Source organism: Taeniopygia guttata, chromosome 3 (genome assembly GCF_048771995.1).
Source record: "Taeniopygia guttata chromosome 3, bTaeGut7.mat, whole genome shotgun sequence".
NCBI lineage: Eukaryota > Metazoa > Chordata > Aves > Passeriformes > Estrildidae > Taeniopygia > Taeniopygia guttata.
In genome coordinates this window covers 29,031,479-29,058,437 of record NC_133027.1, presented here as the reverse complement: position 1 = coordinate 29,058,437, position 26,959 = coordinate 29,031,479, and the positions used below count along the sequence as shown (strand labels likewise).

At 34.0% G+C, this 26,959-nt stretch overlaps 1 long non-coding RNA gene across 12 annotated transcripts in view; it reads right to left on the bottom strand.

Annotated features, from left to right (window-relative positions):
* Positions 1-26,959, bottom strand: part of LOC115494258 (uncharacterized) — a 153,375-nt gene that overhangs the window by 86,046 nt on the left and 40,370 nt on the right. For 5 of the 12 annotated variants that reach the window (XR_012054923.1, XR_012054914.1, XR_012054915.1 and 2 more), the window contains one exon: positions 726-12,292. The exons of 3 other annotated variants lie outside the window; for them this stretch is intronic. This is a non-coding gene — a long non-coding RNA (uncharacterized lncRNA). Of the gene's footprint in view, positions 1-725; positions 12,293-25,921; positions 26,031-26,959 lie in introns of those variants that run through there. 4 more of the 12 variants (XR_012054919.1, XR_012054918.1, XR_012054917.1 and 1 more) reach the window with 3 other exon arrangements.

The following is a 26,959-nucleotide window of genomic DNA, read 5'->3' as shown; positions in this document are numbered from 1 at the left end:
ATAAGATTGCCATCAACTCAAAAATTCTGCTCACTGACCATGGGTAAAGCTGACATCAAATGCTGAAGAGAAAAAAGAATAGCTAAACCTAGATATATATATAGTTTTAGAATTTTCAGTAAAGTAGATAGACATTTCTTTTCTAAACTCCAAGGTAAAAAAGAACAAAAAACCTTAGATGAAGAACAATCATGGAAGACCTGAAAAAGATGCAACTAACAAGTAGAACTTAATCTATCCTTAAAATCGAGACTGGATAAAGCTGGTAAGTGTGCACCGGCAGAACTAATGCAAAAGATTCTTTGAATTCCCTCTTTCAGCTATGATAAATTTTTCCAAGCTTTTTTTTTTTTTTCTCCCCAATAATTTTTTTCCTTTTTTTAATTTTTTTGTTGTTTTTGTTTTTTAATATTACACTGGTGGTACATAAGGAACTTATGGAACTCATGCCTTCATGAGGGCATTTGCTAAGTAAAGGCTCACAGCTAGGATCCATTTTGCATAATAACGTGTCTACAGAAAAATCCTAGGTATCTAAGCTCTCATTAATCAGTGGAGAATTCCACATGATTAGCAGGGAATAGAGAGCTATTAAGATCAATCTAAAATGCAAGTTTTGAATCAGTGAATATTTGAAAAGAGATGAAGATCAGTAAAATTTCTAGTTAACACTACCTAAAGTCCTCAAATGTAGTTTTAAAATTAAGAAGTGGTTTGATTTGTGCTTTTGGGTGATTTGGGCTGAGTTGATATTTAAACTTTTCTTTTCTGATCCATTAAGAGATATCTTCTACCAAAAGTTCTTGAAAATTAAAATTTTATTCAGATATAGTATTTGGTCTTCTGATCATATATAGGCTCATTCTTTAGATATTTACATTTGAGCTACCACTTTACAGACAATACCAGAAAGAAATAATACAATTTTTCATCAATTTCATCCTGAAGTATATGTTCACATCTGACCGGTGAATATTTCTATTTCTTCTTTTTTGCAACAAAGGAAGACTGAGGGTATTCATACAATCATAGAATCTTCTGAATTACAAGGAACCCAGGAAGACCATTGAACACCACATCTTGGCCCTGCAAAGGAACATTCTAAGAGCCACACCACTGAATATCTTAAATCAAAATGTTTATAATTTAGAACTATGCTAGCATTTACCAAAACCCTGAGAAATCCTGGAACACTGGAAAAATGAAAGATGTAAAGGAATAGGACATTCTATTTGGTCAAGTCATAATTTCAGGTACAATTGCTATACTATTCTTTTAGACTTTGAATTAAACTTGCTAGATCTTTAACTACCTCATCCTTAAAATATTTATTTGTATTTTATTAGAAATATTACATTTTCTTTTTTAATCGCAAAAATTTTCATTGTATGTACACCACAATGCACTGGAAAAGAGACTGATAATTGACATCTTAAACAATGGAAAAAAAAGAAGAAAATAAGTGTCAAAACATTTTCTTTAAGATAAAAAAAATTATCCATAATTTTCCATGTTTGATTTTTCTCTTAATAGAGAGGAAAAATATAGCATATGATACAAAGGATAGTGATTTGGGGATTTTTTTTTTTACAAAATAGACATAAATTAATTTTCAAAATTCAAATGCAAAAATGGCAGTGAAAATTTTAATCAAAAAATTCAACTTTGTAACAAGTGTGACTTTAAAAAGAATATGGTCTCTACTTCTTCCCCTGCACATTTTGTATTGCATGTCTGTTGAACTAAGTGGTGAAAAAAAGCACCTCAGAAAGAAATAAAAGGTGTTGAAAAGCTTGTACTTTGTTCTGGTAAATTAGATTTAGTTTTCAAATAAATATCGTTATAGTTTAACCTACATATCTTCCTGCATAGAAACAGAGATAATGTACTTTTCTAGATGTTCTATAAATCCCATAACAACTACAAAAGATAGGTTACAACTATCTTAACAACTGTAGTGCCAACACTGATACTTGAAAGTGCTTCTGTGGGTTTTAAATAATGCAGATTGGAGACAGCAAAAAGAAATCAATAAAATAAAATAAAATAAAAGTACATTTAATTGCTCTTTTAAAGATAGTTCCTGATGACAAAAGGATTATATTAAAAACCAAGTAACTTAGACAGGAAGGACCTTTAGATGTTGTGCAGTTTAGTCCTTTCCTGGAAGCAGTGCCAATGCAGAAAAAGTTGTTCAAGGTCTTTTCCAGTTCAGTGTTGGAGAATGGGATTCCGGCAAGCTGTTCCACTTCCTGATTACTTTCAGAGTGAAAAAAATCCACTTAGATACTATAAATTTCCAGTGCAATATGTGACTCTCTCTTCTTATCTGGTTGCTACACCTCTGAGGGAGTTTGGCACTACCTTGTATTGTCAGACAAGCTTACAATTCTCTCCCAAAGCTGTGTCTTTTCCAGTCCAAACAAGACCTACTCCATGAACTTCTCCTCACAAGGCAAGTGCTACAGCCTCCAACTGTCTTGATAACTTCTGCTGAAGTTTCTCCAACATTTCAATGTCTTTTTGGTATTGGAACAGTCTAAAATTGCAAATAACTAGCTGCCTTGTTAATTGTTGAGTCCCAGTGGTTACGAAATGTGGTCCAGATCTTCCAAATATCTTTTAAATCAAATGATTGTTTATGTAAACAATATGTGAAAAAAAGAACATTTATAAATAGTCCATTCTCTCATTCTCTGAGTTTTTGAAGAAGTTATGGAGGAAGGATGTTGTTGCTGTTTTGGTTTTTGATTTTGTTGTTGTGTTGGTTTTATTTTGTTTTTTTTGGTGGAGTTTTTCTGTTTGCTTTTGGTTTTTGGGTTTTTTTCTGAAAATGACTGGCCACTTAACAAGAACCTAAAGACTACTGGAACAGTCCTTCATGAAGGACTCTACAGAATAGAAAGAATAGAATATATTAAAAGAGAGGAGAACAGATGTGGTAGATAGGGACAGGCGAACGGAAGATCTCGGGATGTGACGGAAAGAGAGACCCTTCCCCCTTCTCCCTGCTTCACATTATCTATTAACCCCAGAGCATGTAACCACACCTAACCCAGTAGTTTTCCACTCCCGACTAACCTAGAGACCCTACCAACCCCCCCTTGACGTAGCGAAGTCCCCCAAGACTATTTAAACCCATGAGATAAGATAATAAACGCTTTCGACCGTCCACCACATTGGTGTCAGCGTGTGTCGTTAGTCTGAGTAGCCTGGACAGGCCGGGCTGCCATGCTGTCGCCTTGCAACCAGGTCGCCATTGTCTCTCATAAAGGCAACAAACAGAATAATTTCAGTTGGAAGGGATCTACAGTGATCATTTCCTCCAAATGTCTGATCAACCTAATCCTGACCAAACGTTAAAGCATGTTATTTTGTCTAAATACCTCTTTACTCTGAGAGGCTTGGGGCATTCATTTCTACAATAAATTAGATCAATTTGTCTAAGCCTGTTTTGCCAGTGATAGTAATTGGTAAGTGATCTCTCTGTTCTTAACATGATCCATTGGCTTTTCATTGTATTTCCTCTCCCTGTCCTACTGATGGGAAAGGGCTAGAGTGGCTTGATGGGCACCTGGCAATCATCAATGGTCAACCAACCATACTCTTTCACAATTTTTATTCTCCCTATGTAGACACCATCTTACAAACTCTAGTTATGTTTATCCTTTCAATCAGAAAATAAACAGTTATGCTGTAAGGATAGCAGAGTTAAAAACTACAAGGAAGAGGAAGGATTGCAATCAAATTGAGCTGTTGACATATTTATGTGGGAACAAATGTAGGAAACAGTAAGATTCCTGCAGCAATGGCCATATTTAGTATTCAATGAGAATTTATATTATCTTTTCATATTCATATTGCAGGATCTGCGATGTTAGATTTACAAATTTAAGGGTTGCTTTTGAAAACATAAGCATTTATTTGGTGTAAAGTTATATTTTTTATATGGATAAAAGTTTTAAAATGTGGATAATGACATCTGATGTTTAAGGGAATTTACTAATCACTACAGGGACCATAATTTTTTTTTTTTTTTTTCAAATACAGGACTATATGAATAGATATAGATAGAAAAAATATAGATAAGAAAAAAAAATTGTTCAGTGATTTGTCTTCTCAGGCAGTTATTAAAATCACCTGGTGATTTAAAAACACAAAACTAAACACCCAAAAGCTATAAATTAATTCATTTAATGAGAAAGAAAAAAAAAAACTATTTGTCTAAAAATATTGTATCTGGCAATGTAGCTATTGTTGTGTAGCCAATGTGTCTGAATATTTTGTAATTGACTTGTAATAGTACCTTAGGGAGAAAATCCCCAAATCTCATCTTTAAATATTTACATGATGGAATTAGTCCTGCTATACCATGAATTAACGGTAGAAAAGAGCATTATGTCCAATAAAAAATTCAGTAGCAATGCGTTGTGACTACTAACACTAGTTCTGATTCTTTTTTCAATTGGAACAGGATTTTAAGAAATGATCCAAAGGATGATTCAACAGATGAAAGTATTTGGTAAACTGGACTAATGAGGATGTAGCCTAATCTACATTACAGTAATTTAAGTGAAAAAATATGGTTTAAGTTCACTAGTTTAATGTTCTTTGTTTTACATTTATTAAGAAAAAGAGCAAAGGGAGTAATTTTTAAACTAATGAGAGCTGGCACCCTTTTCAAAAAACAATTTGGCAAAATTTGTTTGTAGTAATAGGATCAGAATTGCTGGTTAGGAAAGGAGTTTGCAATGAATAGTCCAGCCATCCTTCCATCTTAGTATTCTTTTTATATTGCATGCAAAACTGAAAGTATTGGGTACCAGTGAGAAATACTGTACCAGCCAAAGGGAAATTACAAACAAAAGAATGAACTATTCATGATATCATTAAGAGTAGTTTTTAGGTAATGACTTGGAGCAGAATAATATAGCAAACAAGTACAAATATTATTATAATTCTTAAATTGTTATTCTATATAGTCTATATTCTGTATATTCAAATAGCTAAAATGGCTTAACATAGCATTCCTTTCAATTTTTTGCTTATTAAATATAAAATGTCCATATTTATTTCCTTTGATGTTAAAGGCAAGAAAAATTATTTCCGTAATCTGTATGAAAAAATGAGACATATAGACTCTGGTCTATAGTACCAATTGATAGCATACTAAAGAAACATTTCATATCTATGTGCATTTAAAAAATCTATATCATATTTAATCTTTTGATTTGAGGTACAGAATTTAGTTTGCAGGGTACATTGTTTCAACCCAATGGAAGAAGAACTAAGGAAAGGGAATTTACAGTTCTTGATACTGTGACCTAGCTTTAACAATAAACACAATTGTACACCTCCCTTAAACAAGAGATGCCAAACTTTTTCTCAAGCATGTTTCTCCTAATTTTGGGGAAGTTTACGTACTTTCAGCCAGACTCTAATTATTCCATTTGAACCTCTGCGTCAATTTTTCTATCTAGGTTTATATATGTATATATATATATAATTATAAATTTTATCTATATATAAATATAGAAAAATAAATACATATGTATATAAAATATATAAATATTATATAAAAATATGCGTATGTAAGATAAACGTCTCTGGTCTCTGTTTCTCTGTGAGAGCAGGTAGAAAAGCAGTCTCTACAGTACAAGATTTTTGACAAAACTAACATTAGTGGGCATCATTATATCCTTTATTCCATTGCTTGAAAAATGCAAATTACCTGTTGTTATTTAATTAGACTTGTAAACTTAGCACTTGTTTTGATCATGTAACCTTCCTCAATCCATTCCTGACTCACCATTTTCTGTCACGTTCAACTAATAGCTTCTCTCCTCTCTCAAGATGCTTTAATACTTATCTTCCCCTCATAAACTGATACTGTTTAAACACATTGACCTTTAACATGTCACTTTGTGCCCCCAATCCTTTAGTGATGCCAATCTCCCCCATCCACCTGTTAAATTTTCAAGGAACCATGTTATTGCCTTGTCCCTTACAGCACCTGGGACTAAGTCAGGACTTGTTCTATGTTATTTGTCATATCTTATTTCAAAATATATGTTTGTGTGGCCCATATCCCACTCCATACAGAGAATAAGACAATCCAAAACAAAATAAAAGCTGAGTAGACAACAGATAAACAGATGATGCATTGGGACTACTTACTACTCTGCTGAATGAGACGGTTTGACCATTTCCCTGTTTGTCTCCCATCTGTCTGCTTATTTGTCTGTCATTTATTCTTTTCTTAGGCAAACTCTTTGCAGGGTGGGGGGGCTATAATTTGTTTTTTTCTTTAGTTCAACAGTTTTGATTCTTGTTGTTTTAGTTAAAGGTACAAAGCTCTGCATTGGTCCTGCAGGTTCTCAGAATAAACCGTGGCTTGAGCAGGTTTCAGCTCACTTTAACATTTTGTTGGTGTCAGTGATTTCTCCCTCCCTGCTTTACCTGCAGCTCCAGGAACACCATTGTAAAACTTAAAAGTTTGTTAACTTCAAAAACCGAATGCGCCAAAAGCAGGGAGCTAAGGAATTATGGCTAACCCAATTAATATTTTAATAGTTGAACAGTCCAAATTACTTATTGAAACAGAACAGCTTTATAAACTTTATAGTTCACATTTTTGTACAAAAACACCTACATGCTGGTGCTGTAGGCACCCATCCCTTTCCCCAACAAGAGCCTCAGCCTGCCATGGTCCCTGAAGCTTGAGCTGTCTCTGGCGAGGTCGAGCCTGGGAGGTTGTTGAGGACAAGGTAGGTAGAGCCCTCAGCCACCCTGGGGCATCAACCCAAAGGAGAAGTGGCCTGGTTGTGGTCATGCTTTATTCTTTTTTCCATCTGGAGCCCATGTGGCCTTACTTTCATAATATTTTAACCACACTCCCATCCTTCCTTCAGGCACCCGACAGGATTTCTCTTGCTAAAACAGAAGTCACATTTTCTGGGCTATGAAGTATGGCGGTTTTGTATTAGCATTGTTAGAACTGGTGATGGTAGTAATAACAGTGGCAGTAGCAGTTTTAGCCATCTTATTATATCCTAGTAAATACTAATGTCCTAAGTGTAGCCTTTGGCCTCCATTTGTGACATTGAAAACATAGCATGAATCGCAAAGTCCTGAAGGGCTTCAGGATAAAAAAGTCACGTCAAACCCAAACCAAATAAATAAACTCTATTAATGATAACTGTTATCTTAATCCTTTATTTGATAAGAAAACATAAAAGGAAGGCCTTTGAATTAAATTTGGAGGACTGTTTCTTCAGTAGGCTTTGTTTACTCTAAAACAAACAATAATACATCTAACTTTCAAAATAATCCATTTCTTCTTTCCTCAAAACATATTATAATTGGTTTTATCCTTGTCTTCAGAATTTTTTTAAATCAAATTTTTGTGTATTATAACTAATATTTCTGTAGAATTCAAGTGTTTGATGTTGTACTGTCTTATCTTCATGATAAAATTGTTCACACTATGTAGTGACTGAAAATATAGAGTACATAAAAAGAAGAAAATAAAACAAATCAATCAATGAATATTCCACATATGAAACTGTAAACAAGTGATGGCTTTGCTCATCAAGCTTGATCTCAGACACATTGCTGAAATTTAACTTCCCACTCATGGGCCAGTGGAATGAGAAATTTATGTGAGCCTGACATCAGTTAACTAACCAGAAGAATTCAATCCACTTTTAATACCCATATTAAGCAGGTTTGACTACTTTAAGCATATATCTGTCTCAGATGCATCCATGAAAATAAAATACACTTTAAGAAGGTAAAAATACATCTCTTATATTACAAAACACACAATAAAATCAAAACTGGTGAAAACCCATTTTTTATCAATTTTATCCTGTTGTCTTAACAAAAAGAACATAGCTCAAGCAATTGGAACGCAAGACAGCAAGTAATTTTTCACATTGATATATTACTAGAGTAAAAACCAAAACCTTTCTGGAATTCAGATCTTTCAATTTGCTTTCAGTATTTTATAATATGAACAGTATTACTTATTGTATTTCCCTGTTATTCTATGCACTTTAATTGAATTTTCTCAGAAAAAAAGTTACTTGCAAAATGCTATTTTGGAGGATTTTTAAGATATACAGAAACATCTTTATATATTTTAAAGCTCTTGAATTCAAAGTGTGAAAATCCTGTAATGATATGTGCAGTCATTGCAGATTTTTATATTATTTGGTGAAGTGTGGGGATGTAAAAAATTATAACAATTTATAACATTATGATAAGAAAATATATATGCTTGCTGTTTATCTGTTGGTGTTTCCTAACCTTAGTGGTGGCTGACTTGATTTGACATCCAAGTGTGTGTCTGTGTGCATTTTGGCAGAGAGTGAAGTATAACAGCTGTTGTATAAAATTATATAAAAACAAGAGTGTCACCAAGAAGCAAAATTGCTGTGCAGGAAAAACAGTCACTTATTTAGAAAATTTGAACTGAAAACCACAGGTCTCCAAAAATATATCTATTCTGTTACATAGTCATTCCAACAAGGCTGCTTCATCTAAATCATCATGACCAACCTAAAAAAGTTAAAGGTTTTTAGGCTTTACAGTAAATTTCTGATGGAAATAAACACTCTGTCAGTCTATGGCTTCTCCTCTTCTTAGGAATGACACACAAAACTCTCTAATGATTCTTATGTAAATTTTCATAGAGTTTCCTGATTTTTTTTAAAATTAGGATTCATCACAAGCAAGGAAAACTTTTTTATTTATCTCTCACCCTTTCTCTCAATTTTAGGATTTTATTTTCTAAAAATAATGTTGGTAATTTTCAAACAGGATTATAATTACCACTCTTAACTCTGGAAGCTTCTCATGGCTTTATTTTTCCCAAATTTTATCCTTCTGTGAAATGAAATAGTTGTATTTCAGATTTCTGAAGGAAAGGCAGTTAAATTGAATATTTAGTATTTCACATCTTTTGTAAAAAGGCACTGGTGACCCCAGTCTAACTACTTTGTAAGCAGAAACAGATTGATTGCAAGTTGAAACAGTTTTCTTCTCTAATGTTTATCTTAACTTTGGATCTGGAAATGCGGTTTCTGGAAGTGGGTATCTAGAAATATGCTTAAATATTCAATGTGACTGAAATTTAGAAGAATACAACCTCTGTATTAAAAACAACTTTATGAAAAATTTAAAATATATCTTTACAAATAAAACGAGAATGAATTTTCTATTTAATAAAGGAGTACATTTACTCTCCTAACCAATTAAGAGAATGATATTTTTGTACCATTTTCTGACAAAATTTGCTTAGATTTTAGAATAATATTGTGTTGAATCATATGCTGTGTGCAGAAAACAGAATGCTGACTTTCATTATCAATTCATTTTCTAACTACAGTGGATACGACATAACATTTTCTCTAAGTTCTCATAGAGGCATATCTAGTGCAATGCAGAATTTTTCATCTTCACTTTACCTCAATGACAGATAGCCTTAAAAAGAAAAAATGATGTGACATTCACATAAACACATCTGCAGCCTGATTTCTAAACATGTAATTTATCTTTACAGATGTAGTAAAATGATTAGGCATCTGAATCATCTAACTGGAAGACTAAGAAAATGAAAACATCATTTTGTACTTATGAAGCATAGTATTTATTTTCTTCTGCTGAACAGAAATCCACAAGAAAAACCCGCAAAATCAATTGACAATACGAAGAAACTTCAAAACTTCAAAGGTAATTATGATAGTGTCTGAGAGAAGGAAAGGACCCCAGCTTCATGGAAAAAAAAAAGGATCAAACATCTTAAGAAGTCAAGGGTTATTTCATTGGGATTGACTTTATACTGGAATATATTTACTTATGTCAGTTTTCCATTTACATAATTCAATTCTCAATTCAATTTCCCCCCTCATTTATCTTTTCCTATTTTGATGGAAAGCTAGGGACAAGAACTTAGTAAAAGATTTTGAGATATTTGTCTTAGTTGATGTGAGTATTTCATGACTCTCATACAGTCCAAAACTCTTTGGCTGCAGCTAGGTTGAATGACTGGAACCCAGGGATGGCTGACCACACCCATGGATATGTATAATTTTTGTGCTGTTTATGAATCTCCAAACCATTCCTCAACTAAATCCTTTTGTCCACTGCAAGCCTCATTTTCCACGCTCCCTAGTTCAGTTTTCCACAGTATCCCTATTCTGTTTCTACCATACCTTTAGAAATTATTCCAAATTTCCACTTCTAGACTTTGACACAACTAAATAAAAGAGTTATTTTTAGTCTTCACTGTACTCTTATGCTATAGACTATGAGTTCTTTGTAGTTTTCCTTTTTTTTTTTTTTTTTTTGTCTTTCTTACGTTTAGTTTGTATATATATATACACACACCTTCAAAATAATAAATTGCAATTCAGGCCTGCCAAGAATGAAGGTTCAGAATTTTGTGTTTGTTTATTTCTGAGTCACATAAATTCTGATTTAAGAGTGGGTTCAACTGCTAATGCATTAAGATTGTAATGAGTTCAAAGGGCTTTCAACTCAACAAGTTTTAAGTTTGTTGGATAGTAGGTTGTGTACACCACTGAAATTTTGTCTAATATTTTTTATTCTGTGTGTTCTCATCATAGTAAATAAGGGGTGCATATTTACTGAAAACCTGTACAGACTTTTAAACACAAAAGGTAAATGTTTTCAGAAGGAAGACCTAGAAAATTCCAAACTATGTCACTGCTATCAAAGTACTGTCTTTTGACTATGTGTTTGTGAACATAAGTGGATCTTTCAAAACTGAATAATTTATTCCAGTGCTAAAAGTTGCTCAAAGAAGAATGAAGTATATTAAAAAATTCCAAACCTTTATTACAGGAAGTGTGTTCTTTGACAGGTAACTGTTCTTTAGTGGCTGAAGTAAATAACTGTCAGCCACCACACTTTTAAGAGAAGCCCAAATATTTTACTTAAGTTAGAAAAGTTTACGTTTACATCAGCTGTATTAAAGAAAAAAAAATCTTCTTGACTAACACTGCTCAAATATATGATATGTCATTTATGCCATAGCAAAGTTTTAAAGACTTTTTTAAGACGCCTGATCAAAATTTGTTCATGCTATGATTTCTTAGAATTTCTATTTAGCCTGTAAAGTGATAAAGAATGTTTGATATACTCAGTCTTTGAGAATTCAATTTTGCACATTTTCTTTTTTTCTCTTTTGTTTACCTTTAAGTACAATTCTTGCACAAGACTTGGACCACACAATATCATCCCAAGTAATAATTTAATTGCATGGTATTGGGAAGATATGATAATGACTTCATCACTTCCATAAAATATACCGTCTTGCATTTCGTAATATCCTATGAGATATAATTATAAATAACTTAGGATCTGTTTCTCCAAGAAACAATCAGACTTTATTCAATGGAAGGATAGGTTTTTTTTTGTCATGTGTGATTGTTTACTTATCACTGGGGTAGCTTTCCCAGACCTTAGTATAATGAAAATGCTTTTGTTGCAGTAAGGATCACAGAAGTTGCAATAGAGGTGCTTTTATGCACAATTCATTTTAAGACCCCTAAACTGTAGCTATGTCATTTTCTTAAAATCTCTATGATTAAATATATCACTGTTAAGATATTCACTGTGAATATCTTGAAACAATAACAAATACTAATTTGGAAATTTATATTTTAAAGGTTCAAAAATATGTTATAAGCATACTTTCATTTCATCCTTTCTATGTGCTGCATGAAAAAGAAACTACACTAACTCCTTGAATAACCTGAAAAAAGAAGACTGGATCAAATTTTGATTGGTTGGTTAGTTGGTTTGGTTTTGTGTAAGTGTAAAATAAAATATATTCACCAGGGGAAAAAATACAGAATTTAGCTTATTGGAACATCATACACTTCAAAAAAGGAAATTGCAAAATCCTGCACGTGGAGAATACCCCCAGGTACCATTATATGCTGGAGGCTGCACAGCTGAAAAGGCTGGGCGGACCTTGGAATATTGGTGGGTGCAAAGATGAACATGAGCTACCCATGTGCCCTTTTGTCAAAGGCAGCTAACTGTACCTTTGACTGCACTAGGAAGAGCATTTTCAGCATGCCAAGGGAGGTGATCCCTCTCCCTTACTTAGCACTGATTAGGCCAAACCTGAAATGTTTTTTGCCTGGATCTTCAGTACAACAGAGACACAGGAGACAGTCTGTGAAGGACCATGAAGATTGTTACGAATCTGGAGCATCTCTCTTATAAATAGCGTCTGAGACATCTGGGACTATTCATCCTGGAAATAAAAAAGCCCAGAAAGGATTTCATCAATGTGTGCAAATACTTGGAGGGAGCATGCAAAGAAGACTTCCAGGCTCATTCAGTGGTTCCCAGTGACGGGATCAGAGGCAATGGGCACAAAGCAGAGCACAGTATATCTGGCATCTGAATGTCAGAAGAGACATTTGCACTGTGGGGGAGGCCAAGAACAGACACAGGTTGGCCAGGAAGTTTGTGGAGTCTCCATCCTTGAAGATATTCAAGAGCTCTACTTGAACAGGGGGATTAAACCAGACCTCATCCAGTGGCTCCTTCCAATTTCAACCATTCTGTGATTATGAAAATATAACAAAATGCTATACACACAGCAACATTATTGTTCACTAATAAGTAACATATAACAGCATTTTACTAATCTTTATAGCAATTTCCTACATACTACCTTATTTCATTTATGGTTTGGGAAAATATGATCTAGGGATTCTATACACACATACCTTTCAGAGAGCCCTATGGAGTTTTCCAGAATTTCTAAACTACAATTTGGATTGTAACTCAGTTTTCAATGTTCACTTTTTCCTATCAACTAAGACTCGGTACTTTATGCTCTGCTTCTTGTGTTTGGAAAAGCTGCCTTCTGTTTTCTGTAGTTGCAATGTTAATCAGCAAGAAGGGATTGTTTTAGGTGAAGGGGGAAATACTTTCTTCTTGGTAAACTTGAAAGAAGAAAGCAAATCTCTAAAACTGTACAGAAGTAAAAACACTGTGAGTTTGTCTTTTTGTGGGTTTTTTGTTTGGTTTTTTTTTTTAATACAAGTAAATTAATTACATTTTTGTTCTGGGTATGTCATTTTGAAATTTGCATTTGTGTTACTTTAAGTCCTTGGTCAGATTGTTAATGGGCATTCTTGCCTTATTATTTATACAGGTTAGCATTCATCTGTTTTCTTCTACTAATAGTAATATTCAATACAAAACAGCTTATTAATTTGCATTTCTAGCACTTTTTGGATGTTGAAAATGTAAATGATTTCCCCAAGAATGAATTCCATTAGGATCCTTCTGGGTTTTTTCCATTTAAAAATGTTTTTCTTATAGATCATGGATACGCACACGGAAAGAATTTCTTGATAAGAGAAATACAGGTTTCTAATTCTGAAAGGCAAAAGTATTATTTTCTAAAGAGAATAATAAAGCTTGCTTGCTAGACTTTATTTCTGCTGTTTGGCTTGCTGACTTTTTCTTCCTATGCAGTACTGCTCTGAGCAAAATTGCCTCCAACAATTCATAGTACTTCAACTTATTTGAGGTGAAAAAACAATTTTTTTTTTTAACATATAATGCTAAAGAAACAGTTCACTACGGTCTTGCACAATGGATCCACCATTCAAATTCTTAAATTTTCAAAATATTAATGAAATCAAAAAACTAAATGCTTCAATGACTTATTGTTCTATTTTAAGAAGTCTCTATTACTCAGATTCACCTGTTTCTTTCAGGTTATTACAGTGTATATGGCATGCAAAAATAAAGACAGCTTCACTGCAAAATTTTTGCTTTAATTTTTCTTGTTTTAGTGTTTAATTGTGATAATAGTAAAAGTATAATATATGTTACAAAGTAAGATTTTTTCATTGTGTTTCTCATTCAATGCAGCAAAGATAACAGCAGTCCCAAGAACAACTGAGAATCTGGGGCAGGCTACAACGAAGCTTGAGGCCTCAATACTCAGATGGTTTGAATGCCTACAGACAGTCCTGAAAGGTAGGACCTGAGTCACCTACCAGCAATAAATCAAATTATTTGTTCGTAATTACTTGACACTTTAACATGGTCTAATCAGATCGCTAGAGAAATGCTGCAAATTTCAAATGCTAGTATTGCTTCAAGAGAATGCCTACAGATGGTAAATCATATGTTGTCTTCTAGCTATGACACTATATCTTCTTGGGCGTCCTGCAAAAGTAAGTGGGATATGATGAAATTATAATCAAGCTTTTCATAATGTGGCCAGCATGTCCATAATTGTTCATATGCACCATTATGATTGTTACAGAGACTTTTGACAATAGGTTCTCACCTCTACCAGATAGATTTAATGACACAGGTCAGTTATGTCACCTGGTAGCTCAAGACAGATGCCTCACAGGAGGGATCCAGAACAAAGAATTCCCTTGGCAATTATACTCTTACAATCTAAACTCCCCATTCCTCATGTAACAGTCTGGACCAATAGCAGTATTATGCTCTGGAGTCTTCTCACTCTTCATTGGTTTGCTCTTTCATTACTAAGGGGTCATAACATGGTCATCTTCTGACGTTCCTCCCTTCACACAGCCCCCTGAATAATCAGGCTAGCCCAGAGATCCGAGGCTTTGAGGGGAGGAATATCAGGAGATGGCAAAGATTTCCAAAAGAGGCTCTTACCCCGAGATATGTTGGTTCAGCTCTCTTTATTCTGTGATGTCCTTGTGGAGAGCGGGGCAAAAGAGGTCGAACAGGAAATGTCAGGGGTCTATATAGACTTTGGACAGGGTGGGCTTCCCTGGCTCTCTGTCAACCCTGTTGGGGCAGGAAGGAAGGGTCCAGGATTATCTTGTTCAGAGTCACAGGGTCCCGGGGAAGGCGGCACAGTGCGCCCATGAGCTCACTGTAACAATCTTCTTTCAGGTTGTATTCAATGGGGGTCTCCATCAGTTCTCTAGTCTATGTTATTATAAGGTTGTTACAGTTTATGGGCTGTTCACTCCAGCTAATTATTTTTAAGCAATATTTAAGCTACATCTTAGTCTATTCTAACTATTATTAGATTGTTAACTCCAGGTTTCACTATGATCACTTCTTGACTTAAACATAGCCATATAGTTCGAGTTGAGTTCAACTTGCTGCCTAACATTTCCAGCTACTTATGTCAAGTAAGCACTCAGCTATTTTCAAGTAATATACAATTTTCCATAATGATCCTGTCAAATTATGTCATAATCTTAAGAGGCACAGACTTCCATCTACACATTTCTATAAGAGGTAATTTGGAAACAAAGAGCTAGGAGTGTGTTCACCATGTAGTGCCCACTTTGTTTCCCTACTTCCACCTTAGGCTCTTAATACACTAGGCAACAAACAATATAACAAAAGTGGGCAGAAAATTATATTTATTTTTTTCCATCACTTTACTGCATGAAAGGGCTATTTCTTATACTGTAAAAAACTTATTGATAACACTTTATCTTAGACCATCTCTGAACAGATTAAATATTGAATATTGCACAAAATCAGTTTTTTTCTTAAATGTAGAAATAATAGTCCCATCACTTTTAAAGTGACAGAATTTTGCAAGAATAAATATATTTTTATTACTTTGATGATGATAGATATTTCTTAACCACTGCTGAGCTATACAGAGGGACAGTATCCTCAGATGTTAACACTCCATGTAAAATGCGGAAGCACTTCTAGCTTATCAAGATAAAAATAAGCTGAAATTACTCATATAATGTATGTGAATAAAATGACTCCTAATCAAAATGAACTGCCCACATGAAAAGCCCAAATCAACAATACAAAAAATGTAACTAAAAATAATTATGACAGCTATCCTTTTTCTCTATAGAGCATAAATATTTAGTACAGTAAACAGCTAAATATGAGCCTGCCTTCACAATGACGCAATTTGAAACTAACTTTCTTCTCCAGTCAATATGAATTTTATTACTGGGAGTTTAGAGGAAATTATGCTGCACTCTTCAAAAACTTTTATCTGAAACTCTTCCATTTTCCTAGATTCTAAATAAATGTTTCCTGTTAGCAAGACTTAAATACTTCATTTTGCATTTTGAAATGCATCTTCTGCTTTTTTGCTTTCAGTGTTACAATGATTAATACCAGCATTAAAATTAATCCTTAATCACAGAATCATTTAGGTGGGAAAAGACTTCTCAGCTCATTGAGTCCCATCTTTGACCAATCACCATCTTGTCACCTAGACCATGGCACTAAGTGCCACATCAAGCTGTTTCTTGAACACCGCCTGGGATGATGACTTTACCACCTCCCTGGGCAGCCAATTTTAATGCTTAACAACCCTTTCCATGAAGATATCCAATCTAAACCTCCTAAGTTGTGAAATGACCCAGAATATTTGAAGTTGCCAATGTTTGTTCAGGAGGAAATTTTCTCATCATATTCTTGTAGCTTGAATTGTATTGAGTAATGTATGGTGTATTCTGTTTTTGTTCAATATAAACAAGTAGCCTCTCCCAAAATTTTGTTTCTATTTATTAAACTAAAGCAATATTTCTTCAGATGTAGTATAAAATTCTTAAACCTTGCCCTCAGTTAAACCAATAGCACAAGTTGTACTAACTGTGTCAGACTAAGCATTGCACCATAAGGACTATGTAGATAGATACTGCATGATATTGTATACGGATATAATAACCTTCATCAATGCACGAGTTCTATAAAGAAATACTATAAATACTATACTATTTATATGCCTACATATATTTTAATATGTTCATATTATATATATATCTATGCCCACACTTAAACATAAACTTTAAAGAATTTAGAGATTTTAGAGGAGCCAAGATTTTAGTTAGAAATAAACCTTACTAGACTTAATTAAAATAATAATAATAAATGAGTAGGCCTTGATGAAGCTAGGAGTTAGTAGTTAACTAATAATTAATTGCTTGTCAGCACAATGTTTAGTTAGCTGGGTTTATAATGAAGAATATAGAAACTGGCAAATAGCTTTTAGGAACATAAGACAATTGTGGGCCTCCTCTGTTCTGAAACCAATGAAGACCAGGAATGGGAGTTCTACCAAGAGTTCATTTGTCATATGTGCATTGAAAAGGTAGAAAGGTCAGAATGAGGAAGACTTCATTTACTTCCTCATTTTGGGACCCCTCCCAAGGAAAGGGACCACCGACCCATTTCAAGGGACAAACTACGCTTGCTTAATATCTTTTTGACTGATTAGCATATGAAGTCAGGAATGGGATGTACCAAAATTATGAATATGTATTTGTATTTTGTGTATTCAATACTTGTATGGATAAAAAGACTCTGTAATCACCTGGAAGGTGCGGTGTGTATTTGGGAGCTATCCCGCACGCTGCCCGGCGTCGAATAAACATACATTTTCTAACTTTAAACTGTTAGAGAGTTTTTGTCCGTCACAGTTGGATATCGATACTAGATCAATATCCATATTTTTTTAATAAATCAACACAAATAAGAAATTTCCAAAACAAAACAAAGTTAAACAAATAAAAAAATTATGGATTTTTTAAGGACTCCTATATATTAGGCAGAGGAAAAAAAAAAAGAAAAAGACAAAACTTTATAATCCTAATCCAATTGAAAATTAGAATCAAACAAAGACATGGGAAAAAAAAGAAAGAAACAAACAAAAGACAAGTTAAAAAAAGAGACTCCCCTTGAAACTGGGATTTCCAGAGTTTTAGTCCTGGGCAAAATGAAATGAAGTACAGGTTTGACAATGTCTAAACTGGAAGACTCCAATGAGTGCCTTTTTATTCCAACAGAGGGAGAATGCAACGAGCAGCACCCCCAAGGCGGTGAGCAGCAGGTCCAGCACTCAAGCTCCCTGCCTTTGTGCCAAGCCAGAGGCCTGAGTGCCAGCACAGGGCTTCCCTCCAGCTTCCTCTGCTCAAAGTGGGTTATGGTTCTGTGGCTCCCTGCCTTGTAGGCTTATGTTCATTTTGTTTTTTCCTCTGCAAGCAGAGAATGAAACTGAGAAGACCATTCCAGGAGGGCAGCCAAGAAGATGTCAGTATATTTTTTCTAGCTGGGCATAAAAGTGATGGTAATGATATGATGATTTTTCGTCTGAAAATTTCCCACAAACACTTTGTTCATAAAGAGGCATTTTCTGTTTTAAAAACATGTCCATGGAATGAAAAGGTAAATTAAAGATTTTGAAGTAGAGAGAAGGCAGTTGTTCCCTATATAAATTAAATATTAAAGAAATTACTGCAAGTCCTTGTGTTTTGAAGAACTCAGGCCTTACACTGCTGGGCTTCGTTGTTTTTTAAGAGAAAATAATTGCCATATTTGCAGTCCTCATTATAGCAGGCAACTAAATTGCATGATGAATACATACTTATAATATAAATATGCATTTAACAATTACAGACATCCTGGACTACATTTTCATAATATGTTCAGCACACCAGTTTTTTCCTAAAAACAGCCTTTTACATTGGCCAAGGCAACTCACATAAGAGGCATCACTGCATTGTAGCTTTAGCCCTTTGAGACACTTTGAGTTCTGTAGACAGAAATTTCCCCTAAGAAAGGAAACACAGCTGTTTTGTTGGTTTTCAGACTTACATGAAGCCAGTGAAATAGGCTGAAAATGGGTCTTGGTGTTTGTCAGAAGACAAAAGTCTAAGCAACATGCCAGTTATTTCTTTCAAATTCTTTTCCCTTGCCACTTAACTAGCTTCAGAAACAGTTTTTCTTATGCTTTTTTGAACCCAAATTGGTGGCAATTTGTCACTGTGTTTTTCATTGCATAACTATATTTGAAGATCACCTCTGTCAGGGCCATTTCAAGCAATAAAAAATATATACACTGGCATTTTGGAAAGAATTATTTTTAGATTCAGTATTCTTTAATATTAGTTTTATTTTCCTTAATCATAGCTCCATGTTAATTTTTATTTTTCTCCTGTCAATTACCACTGTGCTGAAACTGGAAATGACAATTATAGGACTGAGCAATTTTTCTTCATTCCATATGTTCTCCATATCCTCAGTGCATTTAAGGATCCTATTATGTACTAGCTATTGACTTATTTAAAAGTGTTTATTTTTGCATTTGTAAGATATTTTCTTGAATTTCTGTTCTGTTTTCTGATTAGTGTTAACACAATATTTTGTAGAAATATGTTTTTATTGATTCACAATCTTTTCAAAGATAGATCTTTTGCCTTTGAAGACCTTTTGTTCAGTATCTCTTATAATGGTTCTTTCCTATGCAATTTGCTATTTATCCATATTTTGTAATAGAATTCCCCTTTGCTGGAATACACAGTGAAACACACTAAAAATATATATTCTAATCATATTTCCATGTATTATTATACATTTCATGACATAAAACATTGTGGTATACATACTAGGTAATAAAGTTTAGAATAATCACTTACTCATTTTCATAACCCTTCCAGTCTTCCTTATTAACTCAGATCTCCTTTATTTTCTGGAGTGAATTGCATTGGTATATTCCAATGCATTGACTTACATTGTTGTAACATTACAAAATGGCATAATAGCCATGGTTTTCATTTTGGTAAGCAAGGAAATGAGTCATATAGATGTCACAGTAGCCCATAAAAGGGGAGAGGTGGCTTTACAGTAATCAGCCTTTAGGAAGAGATAATAAAAAATAAAGTAAGACAGTTGCATTGAAATGTTTCAATTCGTTGTTTGAGGCAAGGGCATTTTCAGGTGTAAAATTTCACAAAATACTTGAGGGATATGCAAAGACTAAAATCTAATTTCTGCTTTGAATCAGATAGAACAGGTAGTGGAATATGGTTCCTCTTCTTAAAAATCAACCATAATCTTCATATTGTAGAGTTTATCTTCCATGTAGTTGTTTATAGAGAAAGGAAGATATGCCAAAGAAGAATTTGACATTTTAGAAGAGGCTGATGCTGTAATTTGATGAGCAAGAATCTTGCCTGCTTTGTGGGATGGAGTCTGTTGGAGCCTAATCTGTCATAAACAAGCAGATTGGTTACTCCCACACCAAAGTTAAATGTTCTAGCCAGTGGGTTAGTGTCTGGGCATTAGGTAGGCAGAGAGAGTATCTATCACAGCCTTCTCACAAAGAAAAACACATTCTCCAAAAGTGTCATTTTGATTTTACATCAGAAAAGTAATAAAATATTTTGAAACTATATGATTTCTCTTTTCTTTTATGAAACTGGAAAATATTTTTCTGATCAAGACTAGAAAATAATACAATTCTCACATTCTTTCCTCAGCTTGTCAATCATGAAATTGAGTGAAAAATAATCTAGGTAACTGAAGTTTATTTTAGGAAGAACCACCATGAAATACAAGTAGAAATAAAAAATCCAACTAAACAAACAAGCAAACAACCAAACAATCAGTTCTGCTGGCCCTGCTTCCATCTGGAGGCAAAGGGAGGAAAAATCTTGAGCAGGCATTTATTTATAATTAAGTGCATTTATCTAAATATAGAGAGATACATTTCTATATTGAATGTACAAAAAAACCAAAACAATCCACAAACAGGTATATCTGTAACCTGATACATCTAGGAATTCCTTGAAATCTGCGAAAAATTCACTGCTTGAAGTATATTCCACATGAAACATATCTAGATATAGTAAAAATGGATGTCATGAAAACCTCTAACTTTCCCTAGTTAAATCAAATGATTGATTTATTTTAACAATAATTATAATCATATCACCATCTATGAGTTTTGACCATTGAAATTAGACCGTATCATACTTTAATCAGATATGATTCTGTCTGTATTAACAGAGTGACACAATATCATAGATTGAAATAGTTATTTCAGAGGACAACACATCTACTTTATTTTTTAACATTTTTACTTCAGTTTAGCTGTAGTTTGCTCCTGTGGACTACATGACCATAAGCAGCTGGAACACATTGGATGATGTTCAAGGCAATTTTTAGTCTAGCCTCATTCAAAAAAGAAACTGTTTTACACCCTCAACAAGAGCAGCTCTGTGAAGCCAAAGCACAGGCTGTGAGGACTGCTGGGAGATTAACTCCAAAAGTGTACCCGTTCTTCATAAACAACAATCATAGATGCACTCAAGATAAGAAAAGAAGAATGACATGACTTAGTCTCTAAGTTAAACGTTTCCTCATATTTAGAGAAATGCTCTGTTTAGTGAAGATAGAGGACAAACTTGCAGCTGAGATAAGGAACTCAAGGATTTATCCTCAGTTTCAGGAATTTCTGAACTCTTTAGAGAAGAAAAATTCACCAGTATCTGCTGACAGGAACACTCACATAGCAAAAATTATTCCCCCATCCCTCATGTGGAGTGGGATTTAAAATTCAAATAAAAATGCTATGAAAACCCTGCTTTTGAAGTGAATCTCTCCATCATTCCCATTTACCAGGTAACAGTTCACATTGCAAAGCAGTTTCAGAGTTTGAGAGAGGAATCTTCGCAGATGAAATTGTAATGAAAGTGTCTGAGACTGAACTGACTGAAGAATTATAGTTATCAGTACTTAGCTATTATGTGTTTGGTCATAAGAAGATGAAAAGTGGCAAACCGATAAAGCTCTTCCTCTACCCAGGGCTGAAGTAAAAGAAGTTAAAGGAAAGCCAAGGCCCCAAGGCGACCCCTATAAACTTTAAAAGTGAGTGACTAATAGAGATACTCAGCAGTTAAAAAGCAAAACAAAACAAAGCAAAACAAAACAAAGCAAAACAAAACCAAATAAAACCAACAAAAACAAACAAACACAAACAAAACCAAACAATACTTTACTTTATGGATATTTTTCAACAACATCTGAAATTTTGTCTAAAAGAAATGAAAAAGTATTTATAACAGTGAGAAAAATACTGCTCAGCTGTTCAAAAGCTTGTTTCACCTGTCATGTTGTTTTGTGGCACCAGTTGTAAGTGGACATTCATCTGTATCACCTAATAGACTTCCCTCTTTTCTTTCTTATTCCACACATCTCTTTGGCATGTGTGATAAATTTACTTGTCTGTCCTTATCCAAACATATCTTGAAGATGTATTTTGTCTTTGAGCCTTTAAAAAAAGATTCAAGAAGATCAAATTCTCTAACCTACAAAATATATAATAGCTGCGTTATATATTCTAATGTGCCCTTAAGATTTTGGTTATTATAGAATCTGAGGATGTTGTTCAAAAATGAATATACTAAATTTTAAATTACCTTTGCTAGGCAGGTATTGTCTCTATTATGCAGAAAGTGGTGGTACAATCTTGAGTAGAATTTCTGTGACATGATTCTGTGACAGAACATACTCCAAATCTGGGAGGCATAGATAACACCATAAAGGTTTACTTCATTTTCTGCGTGCTCCACAGATTGAAGTCAAATTATTCCTGCAAACCCACCTTTTTTTAACAGTTTAGACCTTTTTACTGATAGACCTAGATAGTTTGATAATAATACTGGGAAAAAATACTCTTTCGAATATATTTCATATTCTGAAGCATAGTCATAATATGTTACACTATTCCTCCACTGTCAAGGATGACAGCAGCCTTTGTTAGCATTTGCTTGGAGGATGTAAAGGAGGTTTTGGTATAGATCTATTTATTCAATTTCCTTTTGTAGGAATGATCTGTTTAAACCATAGCTCTGAAGTGGAGTCGAGTTTGTCAATATTCAGAACAGTTACAGAAGCCAACGAGCACAAATTGAGAAAAATCAGACTGGATGTAAGGACTTCTTTCACTATGTAGATAGCCCAGCAGTGGTGCCAGTTACCCAGAAAGGTTGTGCAGTCTCTGTCCTTCATGGTGTTGAAGACCCAAGAGGTTAAAGCCCTGAGCAACCTGGTCTGAACCATAACTGACAGCTTTGAGTGGGAGAATGAATACAAGCTGTCCTGAGGTTACTTCAAACCTGAATTATTACGTGATTCAAAGTTTTTGCATTGTTTTAAAGTCACATAATTGAAATTAAATAGTATATCTATTCTTTAAATTAAGGCATAACACAGAAGGTTTGTATGGAAGTAAAAATACTAAGTGCACCTTCTATTTCTTAAGGAACATAGAGCTGATCAGAAAGCTAGGTTAGTTGTGGTAAAGTCTGTGATGTGGTAAGCTGCTGATACAGTTTTGATAAAGGAACATGAGAACAAATAAAGTCCAGTTGTAAACCACCACTAAAAAATTGAATTATTTTCTAGACAATAGTAAAAAAGGAATGCTGATGAAGCTCCCAAAGAGATGTTTAGCTATCTATGAAGTCTTATTGGCTATGAGACCTGATTTCTTCTTCTATCTTAATGTATCAGCAATAAAAAAATAAGCAACTACTTAGGAGAAAAGATTTCCTTGTGCTGACTAGTGAAAATAAGAGAAAAGTAGAAATAATTGGAGGCAAATTAGAATACACAGAGAAGAAAGAAAAAATCTATCAGTTTGCTTATCAAATTGGTAAGAAAAGTTGAAAATAAGACTTGGAAGGAACCCAGTGATCTCTAGTTTGAAATAAAGGAGTTTTTTTAAACAGTTTTTTCCTATAAAAATCCAGTTACTTTCTCTTTTTTATGCCTTATATAATGATAATTACTAAAAACTTTACAGCACATTGGCAGTGCCAAAAGCATTTGACTTAATCAGCTAGAATCATTGCTACTCATAGAGTATTGAAGTGCACTGAGAATGATGTGTCTAAATAAGGTGGCATTCTAATATCAACATGAAGTATAAACAGTGTTGAAAATGTCTGCAATGAATGTGGTAAAGACACTAACTGAAGAAACTAACTCTTCATGGCCCCTAAAACCATAAAAAAAGACCTACCGAGGGATGGAGGAACAAAAAAAAGTGAAAAAGCAGACTGATAGCCTGATCATCAAGGAGCAGCACCAGGAATGAGAAAAAATATAAAAACCTTGACTCTTTGTGCAGACATACCAGATATGTTGAAATCCAACTAAGAATAGTTCTGCTTAATTACAGTGGCCATAAGGTTAGTGACAAATAAATTACACATCAGGAGGCATTGAGTGCTACTGTATTCATATTTGGAAGTGGAATAGTTATTCATCCCTCTTGCAGGGATTTCAATTTCCTCTGAGAACCGGCTACTCCAGCTGGTGAGTAAAGGTATTTACTCAATGAATTGGTGAACAGCAGCAGCCATCAATTGATGACAAACAGTTTTTAAGGTGTAGAACAAGAAAAAACAGCATTTTTTTCAACAATTAAAACATACATATTCAAATATAACGAGTAAAAACACTTTCCCAAAAAATTGAAAAAGTTATATTCTACATAGCAACAGAAGTTTTTATCATCTCACTGGTGGCTTTTACAACTTCATGAGCATCTGGAATAGCTGATATATATTATTAATCTTCTTTGAAGCATAGGGATGGACTGATGCACAGCTTTATAAACCTGAACATTGTAAATTATGATGAATATTATTTGTGTTAACAAAATACAATTATGCAATCCTAAATGTTGGATTCCCATAAGTACTTTGTAGTTTTGCAAGTTTGTGTTTGTGTGTTAGTTTTTTGTGACTTATTAAAGATCTTCATTAAATGTAGACTACCAGTCTCTTCAATAGAATGCAGGTGATGCCATCTGTGCTATGCAGATGTTAACAAAAGGACTCTGCTTTGTGGGAAAGCATCCTATCTCTGAAAAATCTCAATCCTTTCAAGTTGAGGGTAAGTTGAGGGAAAGAAATACTGTATTCCACTTTTATAGAATATTCTTTGCTTTCCCTTCAAGGCTTATGAAATAGTATCCTTTTGTTGACAAAGTTTGCTCTAGGTATAGGTATTTTATTGAATGACCAGTAATGAAACTGCTAAGGAAAAAAATTAGAAAATTATCCAATCTGTTCTGGGGTTCAGTTTGCTTGAGTTGGATTCCTAACAGCAAATTGTTGAATTTTGAACTAATCGCTGCCTGTTCCATTTTATTCAGTGGAGAAAGATACATCCAGGAGAGATTCTTGGCTCAAGATGACTGTCTAAACTTAGTGAGACAGATTGTCCTTTGCAGGTATCTATTTTCAGTAAACTGCAGAAAGTACCTAGGGTAATTATTTTAGCCTAAAATAACTAATTGTTTGATGTCTAAGCTTAGGTAAGATAAATCCTTTCTGTAATGCCTTTCTCATTTATTTACTTTACATTTCAGGGTAAATATTTTCATATAAATGAGTAAAAAAAAAAAACACTGTAAACTGTGGCATAACAAAAATTCTAATGAAGGCACTGAGAATTTTACATTTTCTGTCTCTGAGATTTGGATTAAACAAATAATTTCCTCCTTTGATGGAGTCTCTGGAGAATTCTCATTAATCTAATTATATGTGGAGTTTGTAGGCTCTAAACATTCTCTCCTTAAATCCATCTTTTCCTTTATGTTCATGCCAAGTGTAGACTCTAGAGATGAGATTCAACCATGCAGTTTTAGCTGCCTTACAGTCATGTGGGCTAAGCTAGTCATCCAGGCTTATTCAGTATCAATGCAGATACATGTTCATGCCCAGAGGGCAGCCCCTCTTGGATAAGAGCCTTAGGGATAAATTTGCCTTCTGGAAGTGCCTGCATTATTACACAACAGAAGCAGGGCAAACAATTTACATTATTTTTCATAGCTTCACAGATGCTTAACAGATAAATGGAATAGGCAGAATGGCTCATTCTCAATGCTACAAAATGAAAGATTGTGTTATGGTGCAAACTTAGGCGAGATGGCAAACTTGAATTGAACTGATTGTGGGTGAACTTTTTTTAAAAAATCTGATACTTGTAAAATGTTTTTTTACTCCCAAGAAAATAATGACTGAATTTTCATGAAATTTTCACTATTTGATTGAACAATACATCAAAAATAAGAGCAAATTACCAGCTACAGGGATATTCTGAAAGACCTCAGATCTGTTGCCTCATAGCCAGCTTGCATTCAGGTGAGTATTCACCTAATTGCATCTCAATGCTTCTTGTTTTTGTAGTTGCTATGAATGAAGGAAGAAGCAGTGTGACAATATTGTTGACTGAACATTTTCAATGCATCACTTGAGTAGCTGATTGGCTTTTCAACTAATTACGAAAATTCTTCTGGTTCTAGTCCATCAACAAGAGCAAAATACCCTCATAGACTTAAATAAAATGAAAGTTTATTTGCAAAAAGCCAAAGTAAGCCTTGACAAAAAGAAAAAGATTTATTCTGTTTTCATAATAATCTTGGTCACTTTTTCTACTGATGGAAGCACTTGCAGCACAAGATGTCATACTGGTCAATGATTACTCAGTAAAGATTAATAGAAAATCTGTCATACTGCTCCCTTTCACTCTTTGTATACAAAAAATGCTGTCTTGACAGAAGTAGATAAATTCTGTTTTATATTGTAGAGGTAGAGTAGTGTTTCCTATTGTCCTTGAAAGTAGTTTTATGTGAAGGTAGGACTTAACACAGTGTGTACCTGAGCTCATAGATTTGCCCCTTAAAAACTGGTCAGAATTGGTCCCCTGGACTTGACTGTTTCCAACACTGACACAGCTATTGAAGCTATTCTTGGCTGCAGTTTGTCAAAACTTGCTGTTTCTTTATCTACCAGCCTTTCCACTTAGGTTTTTACAACATATTTTTGTATGGGTGGTACATAATCACAGTCTGCTGTGTGTTTGCCTAGTTAGTTGCATGTTTGCACCTCAAACAATTGCTGAACAACTAGACAATTTCAATCACATTCTCCTTTAAATTTGGCAAACTCCTGGTCTTCAAAAGGTTATTAAGTTTCTGTATTTTTTGTGAAAGATGACAGCAAAATAAAGGATATACTCCCAGCTGAGCTGTTCTTGAGAGAAAAGCTGCAGTATAAACACAACCTTTATTCAGTGTCATATAATCCACACAGAAAAGAAATCATGAACACTTCAGATA